The following is a 9033-nucleotide window of genomic DNA, read 5'->3' as shown; positions in this document are numbered from 1 at the left end:
CAGGAGCTGGTAGTCCCTTTTGAGCTTGTGTGCAGTTAAGGGTCATTCGTGGCATTCTGCAGCCACTTTGGGAATGCCCCCTTCCCATCCCTTCCCTGCCTGTCCCCCTGAGGCCTTTTAGGCCTCTGGGCCTAAAACACATGGGGTTTGCACGTATTTTCTTCAAAATATTCCAAAAACTGTTCTCCAGAGCTCCTCTGAAACATCAGTGCCAAGTTTTGGCAAATAGGGAACGCTTTTATTGCCATTATAAACCCAGAAAATATGTTTTATATAAAGCAAGTGCCCCAGACCTTTGGGTCCAGCTGCGCTGACAGCCCTACCTGATTTGCAGGGCACGTCTCAATGAGAGACTCCCAAACAGCAAAAAGAAAGCAATGGAGAATTTACAGCATAAAACCAACCCAGTAATTGTATTAACAGTCCCTTCTACTCAGAATCAGGCTCCCAGCTGTAGCTGGAAACCATAAAAAGCATACCATTAATTTTATGAAGAGAAGTAGCCATTCTAGGCCTCTGGAAGCTCAGGAGTCTGTAAAGATAAGGAGATGGACTTCATCCAGCTGCAGGAGCTCTGTTTGCAAAGCAGGTCTGCACAGTGTAGGGCTGCCATGCCATGGGCTGTTCTCCCCTATGCAGTGCAACTCTGCATGCTCCATGAGTAGCACCAGAAAGACCCAAGATGGGATAAAATCTGAACCTAACTTCACAACGCCCCGCTCTTGACTTGTCTTTGCTAGCTGACCGTCTAGATTTCATAAACATTACTAATTTGCTGTTAAATTAGCCATTTATACGATCCTGGATGATTTGTTAGGCCTTATTGAACAGCAGCTTTTTTTTCTTTCTTTCTTTTTTTTCTCAGAGATGACTTTTCACACCATCAAGGCCACTTTCTCAGCTTATTGACAGCTTTATGAGCACTGTTGGAAAAGCCCCAGCTTCCTTCGTTCTTCAGCTCCAGTTTTCCTTCGGGTGAGAGGTAGGTTTTTAATTAGGGCCTGAGAGCCTTTGCTTTGCTCCAGCATTCCCCAGGTACGAAGCCATACACTGGCCTTTCTATAGTTAATCACTTTTCCAGACTTCAGCCCATTGAAATTAGGTGGGCTTTTGGGTCAAATGTTTACCTGGCTGGGGGCCATGTGAAGAACTTTGGGCTGACACATCTGCGTTTGGCATGTGTCTGCATTCTGGCTTTGCTCACCAATTAAAGTATGCAAAAAAAGAAAAGAAAAAAGTAAAACCAATCTTGCACCACTTATAAAAATGTCCTATTTTCAAGCTAATTCCTGCACACCTTAAAAGAAAAATACACCCACAAGTCTTTGCTGATTTCCCCCCCACTTCCCTCTTGCTCAGGTTTATGGCTGTGTCTTTCTTATTGCTTTGTACTGGAGTAGCTCACATTCACACCAGTTCCTCTGGCTCACTTTCAAATCTGTTTATGAGAGTTTTAAAGTTTTATATTTGTGGTTACGTTTAAACTCCTCATCATCGTTACAGTCCTAGGAAGCCAATACCTTCCTCCTCTGAAGGGATGATTGCAGCTTTATTTTGCACAAGGTAGAAGCAGAGCTGTGATGGAGCAGTCACTGCCAGTCCCTGTGCAGAGCAGAGCAGCATTGTTGCTGGCTGATATGATGCTGTCATAATGTCCCTGACTTTAAGAAAGTGTCCCTAAGGAAAACCAGAGGGCATTTGTAAAGCTGGGGACTTGTCCTCAGGCTAAGGCTATTGTGGCTTTAGGGATTACTTCTTCCAGCATTTTCTCCACTCTTCCCAAGTCCCCCAGCAAAGCTGCTCTGACCTGTTCCAATGCAGGAAGGAGTTGCAGTTTGTGTTGGTAGTGTGGTGCAGACAGGCAGATATGGGCAGCTGGAGGGGGTGAGGATGCAGCAGGAAGAGGGAGATGGGTGCAGTCACCAGCCAGGGTGGTCCTGCCCTTGTTGCTGCTTCCATGGAGGGATGCTCTGGTTTGTCCCATAGGGTGATAGAAATTGCCTCGCTGAGACTATAACTGTGAGTACAACTACATGCTTCAAAGGATGCCGTGATGGGAAGAGATGGAGTGGCAGATGCCCTTTGTGCAGAGGCGTTGCATGAAGCCTACAAAAATGTGATTTTAGATGCCTTCCAGTTGCTTTTTTTTCACAAGTATTTATTGTGGTGCATATTATTTGCTTCACCTGGAGCCTGGAGAAGACCTACCACAGTGATGGGCAAAAGGATGAGCATCTGCAGAGCTCATCTTGCCCTCAGGGCGTGGAGCAGCAGTCAGGTGGTAGCAGGCTCTGCGTGTGCTGGAGATGGGCCACCCGTCCAACGCCTCGTGTTGGTGAGCCAAGCTCCTACCCACAGCGTTATCTGATCCTTGTAACCCAGAAAGGAGCTGGTCAGGAATGTCTGGGAAATGCAAGTCTCAAGAAATCCAGGTTTTTAAATGGCGATTAGTGAGGGAGAGACCGGTATAATCTCAGTTCCAGCAATGTTTTTTCTCTGTGTTGCTTTGAAATTATCAGTTATTTGTATTAAACATAAAGCACGTAAGGCTGTCTCCCCATTTAACGGGGAATGATTTGATTTTAGATGAAACAAATACTGACATCTGCTCCATTCCTTCAGTGTTGGCTCAGGCAATATTGACGATTTCTTTTTTTCAGTTTTAAGCTAGAAAGGAAAATATTTTGTGTTGAAGAGCATCAGGAGTTGGGGAATGTCCTGCCCAGCTGTCATTCTCTTTCTCCCTTTGGTTCCTTATCCTCTTGCTCTGAAAGTGAAGAGCTGCTTCTCTCTCTGATGTCTGCCTGTTAGTGAGAAAAGCAGGATGGGCGAATTGGGATAAAGGAGAAAAAGGCTGCAGAAGGGGGAGATAAACTGACTTACTTTAAGGTTATTTGCCCTGATTCTTGAAAACTAATTGCAGATGTTGGGCCATAAAGTCTTCCGAACTATTTATTTCCCTGAAGTCAGCTCACCGCTTTCCTCCTGTTCCCAGGAAACAGTGATAAAGGAGAGATGGTTTTTTTTCTTCCCCTCCTCAACTCAAGGCAGATTGTGAGTGCAGAGTGATCACAGGAGCTCAACTCTCTGAAACCCAGCCTGCGCTCTGCATGCAGCAGCATGAGAGTGATACGTCTCGATAATGCCAGTGAGTGTTTAATGGCATTAAATCTGTTTGTTTAGGGATTAGAGCAAAAAATCCCCTCATCTTCCAATAGGGAGAAAAGAGCTCTCTCTTTTTCTTTTTCTTTTCTTTCAGGGATTGCTTTGTGCCTGGTAGGCTGCAGTAGAGTGAATAAGCCACAGTTACTGACAGCTGAACTCCACCTCTCCAGGGAAAACCAGCACACTGCATTATCTTTGTTCCAGATCAGGATGCAGCAAACCATGCTTGGATATCCTCTGCTCCAACCCCTGGTGCTGGCAGAAACCCCTCCTTTTCCAGTGCACTTATTGCTCTTCTCTCAGCCTTTGCCCACCTGTGTTGTTTGCTGCTGAACCAGTTCCCACTGATGCTTTTTATTCCCTGCTTTTCACGTTGCTCCATTGGGCTGGGGAAGCTCCTTCATGGATGGATCCTCCAGGAGTAGACCCAAGAGAAGTTGTGTTCACCACCAATGACTTAGAGCAGCTCTGCTGAGTGTCCCTGCTCAGATCAAAGGAGATCTTTGCACCCAAACGTAGCTGCACAACACCTATCTGAAGTACAGTGCTCTGCTCTGTCTTCCAGCAGGGTTTAACCTGCCTTAAAAGTAGGGTGCAAATATAAGAAGTTTTTCCTTCCTTTGGCAGCAACAGAGAAAGGTCAGCTTAGTGGATAGAGCCCATGAGTTTGGCAAGGAAATAGGACTCTTCTTTTTCTCTCCCTTAAGATCTCCAGTCTCTCCTACTTGGGTCAGATGCAATGAGAGAATCCTGGGCATGGGGGGCCTGCATGAGAAGTGCACGTCTAGTGTTAGTGGCTCCCTTTCCCAATTGGGAGGTCCTCACAAGGCCATTGAGGTTGCTGTGGTTGAGTTGGAAGTGTGCAAAAATAGCAGTTGCCATTTTCTTAGTAGTGATCCCCATTCTTGTTCCATCCATCACACGCATGCTGGGCTATGAGTGCAGAGCCCATGCTCTTGCTGGGGATATTGGTGCTCCTGTTGGTTTCTCTGCAGTGTTCTCCTGTTGTTGTATTTCTTCTCATGTTTAGATCATGCCTTAGTAGGCTTTGCCAAGGATTGAGTGCATTTTGGGACATGTACATGCCACTGTGTGATGGAGAGCGGGATCAGCAGTTTGTAGTAAGGACTCTGCTATTGATTTGCTGTTGCAGCTGCAGAGCTGGGACCTCCTTTGATAAATCTGACTGGAGGCAACAGGCACTTATTTGTGTCCTTATACGAGCACCTAACAGACAAATGGCCACACTTATTCCAAAGCTCGTGGCTTGGGTAGGGCTGGTTAAGTGGAGTTGACCCTAAATCACGGCTATCTCTGCCCACAGGGGGTGCAGCAGAGGGGTGAGATCTGCCTTTTCCTGCATGATTGTAGTGTAATCCTCTTGCTGGGAGGAGAGAGAGTGGAAATGCAGCCTCTCAGATCTGGATGATGTTCCTGTCAAACCCAATGAGAGCAAAAGTTCCATCCCAGTGTGCAGCCCAGGGCTGTCCAAACCCTCACCCTGCTGCGGGGCTGAATGCTTCCATCTCTTGAAGTGCTATTCCAGCTTTAATCTGGGGTGTCCACCGCCATTTTCCTATCAATCACAGGATGAAACGAGGTGCTTGGCTCCGTAGCCATGGCAGACAACTCCTTGGGAAAGCATCCTGAGCCTCTGCGAGCTGATTGCTGGCAGTTCCCAAATGCAGGGCCTAATTCTGTAGTTACAATTCAACCTCAGCAGTAATTGTTACGTGCAGGAAAAAAGAGACCTCTCATTTTATTCTGAGCGCACTATTAACAGGAAGGGGATTTTCTGTTGTGTTTTGTCTTGCCAACATCACTAATGAATGTGTAAACACCTCCTGGCATAGATTTACCAGTTTACTGAGGTTGGAGTTCGCTCTGCTAGCACTGCTCCCAGTGCGAAGCACTCTGTTCGTTAACCTTGGGCAGCCACTAATTAGTGGGTCACTTGCAGGTCAGAGGTGTGCTTGTGCTGTGCTTCTTGGCTGGCTGTTGTGTTATTACCACAACTGTAAGTGCCACATGCGGCAGGCTTGCAGAGTGTGTTTGGAAGGCTGGCTGTGCAATTAGAGCGCGTTATCCCAAAGCAGAGGATGCCAGCTGACGTTCAAGAGGCAATAAAAGCAATGATATTTGCCTGCTTCCTTTGCAACAAATAGAGCACTGCTGAGGTTCAGTGGTTCAAAATGTTCAGCTGTTGCTGTTTTTAGCAGATCTGGGATGTTTCCTCTTGGAAAAATAGCTCAGCAGCCCCACATCCATCCATCCCAGCAGCACATCCTGCCCTTGGGTTGGCCACAACCGCACAGCGTACGCAGCTAAGCAGCACTGCTTATGGCTGAGACTCAGAGGACATGAGTTGGGCATGAAAACATAACCATGAGCTTAGTTGAATAATGAGTTGTTAAAATGTTTTGCTTTCATTTGCCCCATTTTCCTGGCGTTTGCAGTCTTCGTTTCCAAGCTTCTTCCCTTTCCACTCCTCTTGCAGAGAGTTCTATGGAGGTGTTTCTGCTTGGCTGAAGTTCTGAAGGGCAGCGTTCTTTCTCACACCATCGCGTGACTCCTCCTGGGGCCCTTGTCGGTCATTAAACATGTTGAGAGCTCTGCCTTTGCTCTTGACACAACGTTAAGAATGTGATGAAACCGTGTGGAAACAAATAGATTGTAAATAAGCTTGTTCAGTAAATATGCACAAACTGGTCTGGCTACGTCCAGATGTTCTGGCTTTGTATCTTCTGCATTACAGGGCTGGGAGGTCCCTGAGTTATCGCACCTGGATGTGTGTTACCTGCTGCTTCTCCACCCTTGAGGTGTATGATCATATCAGGACAACTGGTCAGGATGTGCTACAGAGCAGCATTTTATTCTTCTTGACTCAGCAGAAAGTGAGTATAAATAAAACATACTCCTAGTGACATTTTAGTTTGTTTTTCAGTAGTGGAAGTGACTGCAAAAACTCGTGTAGCCATGGAGAATTGGGTTCTTTGTGTCTTATCTGCAGCCTCAATGTGCCTATAAAAAAAAGTAATCCCCTAAATGCATGGAAGAATTGGGATAGGAAGCTGAGAAGTTTTGTAGGAAGAATGCATAAAATGCAGACAGAAAGGAGGCTGAAATATGAACATGTGAGACACTCCAGAGGGTCCCCAAGGCAGCTCAGGAAAGCTGTGGATCCTGTTTAGTTTGTGAAATGAATTAGAAGAGGAACCAAGTTTATTCTGTGCTGTGTTGCCATGTTCTGTACTTAGGGAAATAAAAAAATCAAACACAAAAGACCTGAAAAGCCAAAATTCCCCATTCCTGTTGGCTTCAGGTCTTAGCAAAGAGGTTACAGACTGCCCTGCTCCTGTAGGGCCCTGTGTGCTCGAGTGTGGGAGGGAGCAATGGAACTTAGTGCCCTTAAACTGGGGATGAAGGAGTGAATTAAAAGGACAGGAAGAAAAAGGCACCTCACAGCATGGAGACACTTGCTCTGTCTCTCCTGTCTGTAGCTGATGTGTTGAGGAACAGAAGCAGCCGAACAATGAGGAACAGACTGTTCCCATGTCGGACGGGAAGTGCATGAAATCCCATGAGCGAGTCTGTGCTTTCTAATGATTTCCAGATGGCATCCCAGCCCCAAAGCGTTGTGGTTGTCTGGATACACGTTCACACGTTGCAAGGATTCGACAGAAAATCAGAGGATCTCCTTTAAAGTCGTACCTTGGCCTGAACCAGGAGCCTGGGATGTGAAGATCCATGTGGTAGGTTTGGCTTTCCCTCCTCCGAGGGACATTAGTGCTCAACCTACGGAAAAAAGGACTTTAGATGATTGTACAGAATTTGCATTCTTGGCCATTTTCCACCAGGCTCTGTACAAACTGTGCAGTGTACGTGGATTTCCAGAAAGCTTTTGTCGAGTTTTCACATCAAAGGCTCTGGCTGTAAGTTACGGCAGGAGGTGAAGGCGGTCCCTGTAGCTGGCTAAGGGTAGGAAGCATAGAATCATAGCACGGAATACATGGTAAGCTCTCCTGGTGGATAAAGGTTTGTAGCAGAATCCCCCATGGATGACGTATTTTGTGGATGATAGAAGCATGTAGGGTAGTCAATATTAATGCCTCTTGGAACAAGTTGCAGGAGGATATGATGATGAGGAAGAAGAGTGCCTGCCTCCACCCATAAAGGTGAGGCACACAGCAGCGTGCTGTCATCAGGAGAGGTGAGAAGCCTTCTCCATGTTGCATTAAACCACAAACCATTAAACTGCCTTTTGTGCAGGTAGAACTTTGAATCTTGGGGTGGAAGGACCACGCTGTTAAGTGCTGCCCTTTGGCCATCCCTGCATCTGCCATGCTGTAAGATGGAAACTACAAAAGGCCAAGTCCAGATCAGAGTCCTAATGTGTCAATTATCTTTCTGATGATCACATATGGATTTCATTAGCTAGCTAAATGGTACCTATTATGGAATCTCACCAGCTGCAGGGATTTCCAGTAGGAAACGTGAGATGGGAAATGCTGACAAATCTCCAGTTCCCAGAGGCTCTCTGGAATTCATGCAGATGAAGTGCAATAAGGGCAACCCTGAGCATCTTGACCTGGCTCTGTGTGGTTGCATCTCTTTGGAGCCAGGAGGGGCAAACTGTTCCTATGGCTGCACAATGGCTGTCAGTGCATACCTGGTATCCTGCAGTTGATATGGAATAGGAGGAGAGAGTGGTTCAGGATGTTGTCCTAGGGCAATCCAGCAACGTTTGCCATCTCTAAAGAGCCTTGCCACCTATTTTCCCCATAGTTTCAGCATTATACAGTGTAAATGGAGCTTGCAGGTAATGGGGTAATCTCTGCATGGACCTTATTTGAGTGAATGCTGCTCCAGAAGATGAAAACACCCAGGGTGGATTTGGGTTTTTTTGGTCTTTCTGCTATGCAAGCTTTTCACAATGTCTCCCTCAGTGCAAATATTTACTGCTTTCTTCATCTTCAACTTTGCTCTTTCAAGGGATTCATCAAATTGGAATGGTGAAAGAAAGGAAAGAGGGGCTAAAGGAGCTGGAGAAAGCTTTTGTGATGACTCCTGTGCTGCTTTTTTGCCATCTAGCCTTGTCCTGCTGAGCTCAACTGGATGCTTGGTGTCTTCCTGGAATGACCCCACAACCTCAGAGGCTGAATTCATATCTTGCATGCCCTGGTGTCAGGATGCACACCATCTTCTGCAGTATGGCCCCTGTAGCCCAGCAGCACAGGAATGCTATAGGAAGGTGTACTGTCCACTGGTGTGGTTGGGTCCTGCAGGGACATGCTGGGCACCCTCTGCATAGCTCTTTGGGTGCTCAGCATTGCTTTTCCAGCTGCCTCTTGGAAGCAAAGCTCTTCCAGGTGGCTGCTGAGCTCCAGCCAGCGTGCTCTAGATCCCAGTGCCTTAAGCAAGTTTAGGGTGGGGGTTTGTAGATAAGAACGGGCAGAGATGATTTCTGCAGGAATGGCTGGTAAGCAGGCTGCCCCAAGGCTTGCAGCTTTCCTCTGCCCTGAAAAATTGCAGTGGGGAGCGGGCAGGGTGTGTGTGTGTGTTTTCAAGATGATCGATATGATTTGAGGGCAAAGATCTGCCCCACACAGCGTGCTTTAGTTGCAAAGCAACTTTTTGTATTAGACGTCTCTTCAGGACATCATAGGCTGTACTAACCAGTCTTGTAAAGCTCAGAGCATGGATGCTGCCTTTAGGATGTGATTCTAGAAGAGCCCAGGCCCCAGTTTTCCACTCTCTTTGACTGTGCTTCCCTTTCCCATACAATGTTCTGTGGTTTCTGTGCTTGTGGAGTTTCTCCAGCATGTTGAGTGATGCCTGTGAGACCAGCTGTCCTCATGGGGACAAGTT

General features: G+C 46.8%; 1 protein-coding gene across 3 annotated transcripts in view; it reads left to right on the top strand.

Annotated features, from left to right (window-relative positions):
• Positions 1 to 860: 860 nt before the first annotated feature.
• LOC116654209 (uncharacterized) overlaps positions 861 to 9033 on the top strand; it is a 110845-nt gene continuing 102672 nt past the window's right edge. For 2 of the 3 annotated variants that reach the window (XR_014936631.1, XM_085522472.1), the window contains exon 1: positions 861 to 982. The gene's annotated coding sequence lies outside the window, so the exon portion shown is untranslated. Of the gene's footprint in view, positions 983 to 5920; positions 6060 to 9033 lie in introns of all 3 variants that reach the window. The other variant, XM_085522471.1, reaches the window with a different exon arrangement.

This window comes from Coturnix japonica, chromosome 23 (assembly GCF_054131305.1).
Source record: "Coturnix japonica strain WE chromosome 23, WE-NBRP24, whole genome shotgun sequence".
In the NCBI taxonomy this organism is placed as follows: Eukaryota; Metazoa; Chordata; class Aves; order Galliformes; family Phasianidae; genus Coturnix; species Coturnix japonica.
The sequence above is the reverse complement of the archived record's forward strand: the minus strand, read 5'-3'. Positions and strand labels throughout refer to the sequence as shown.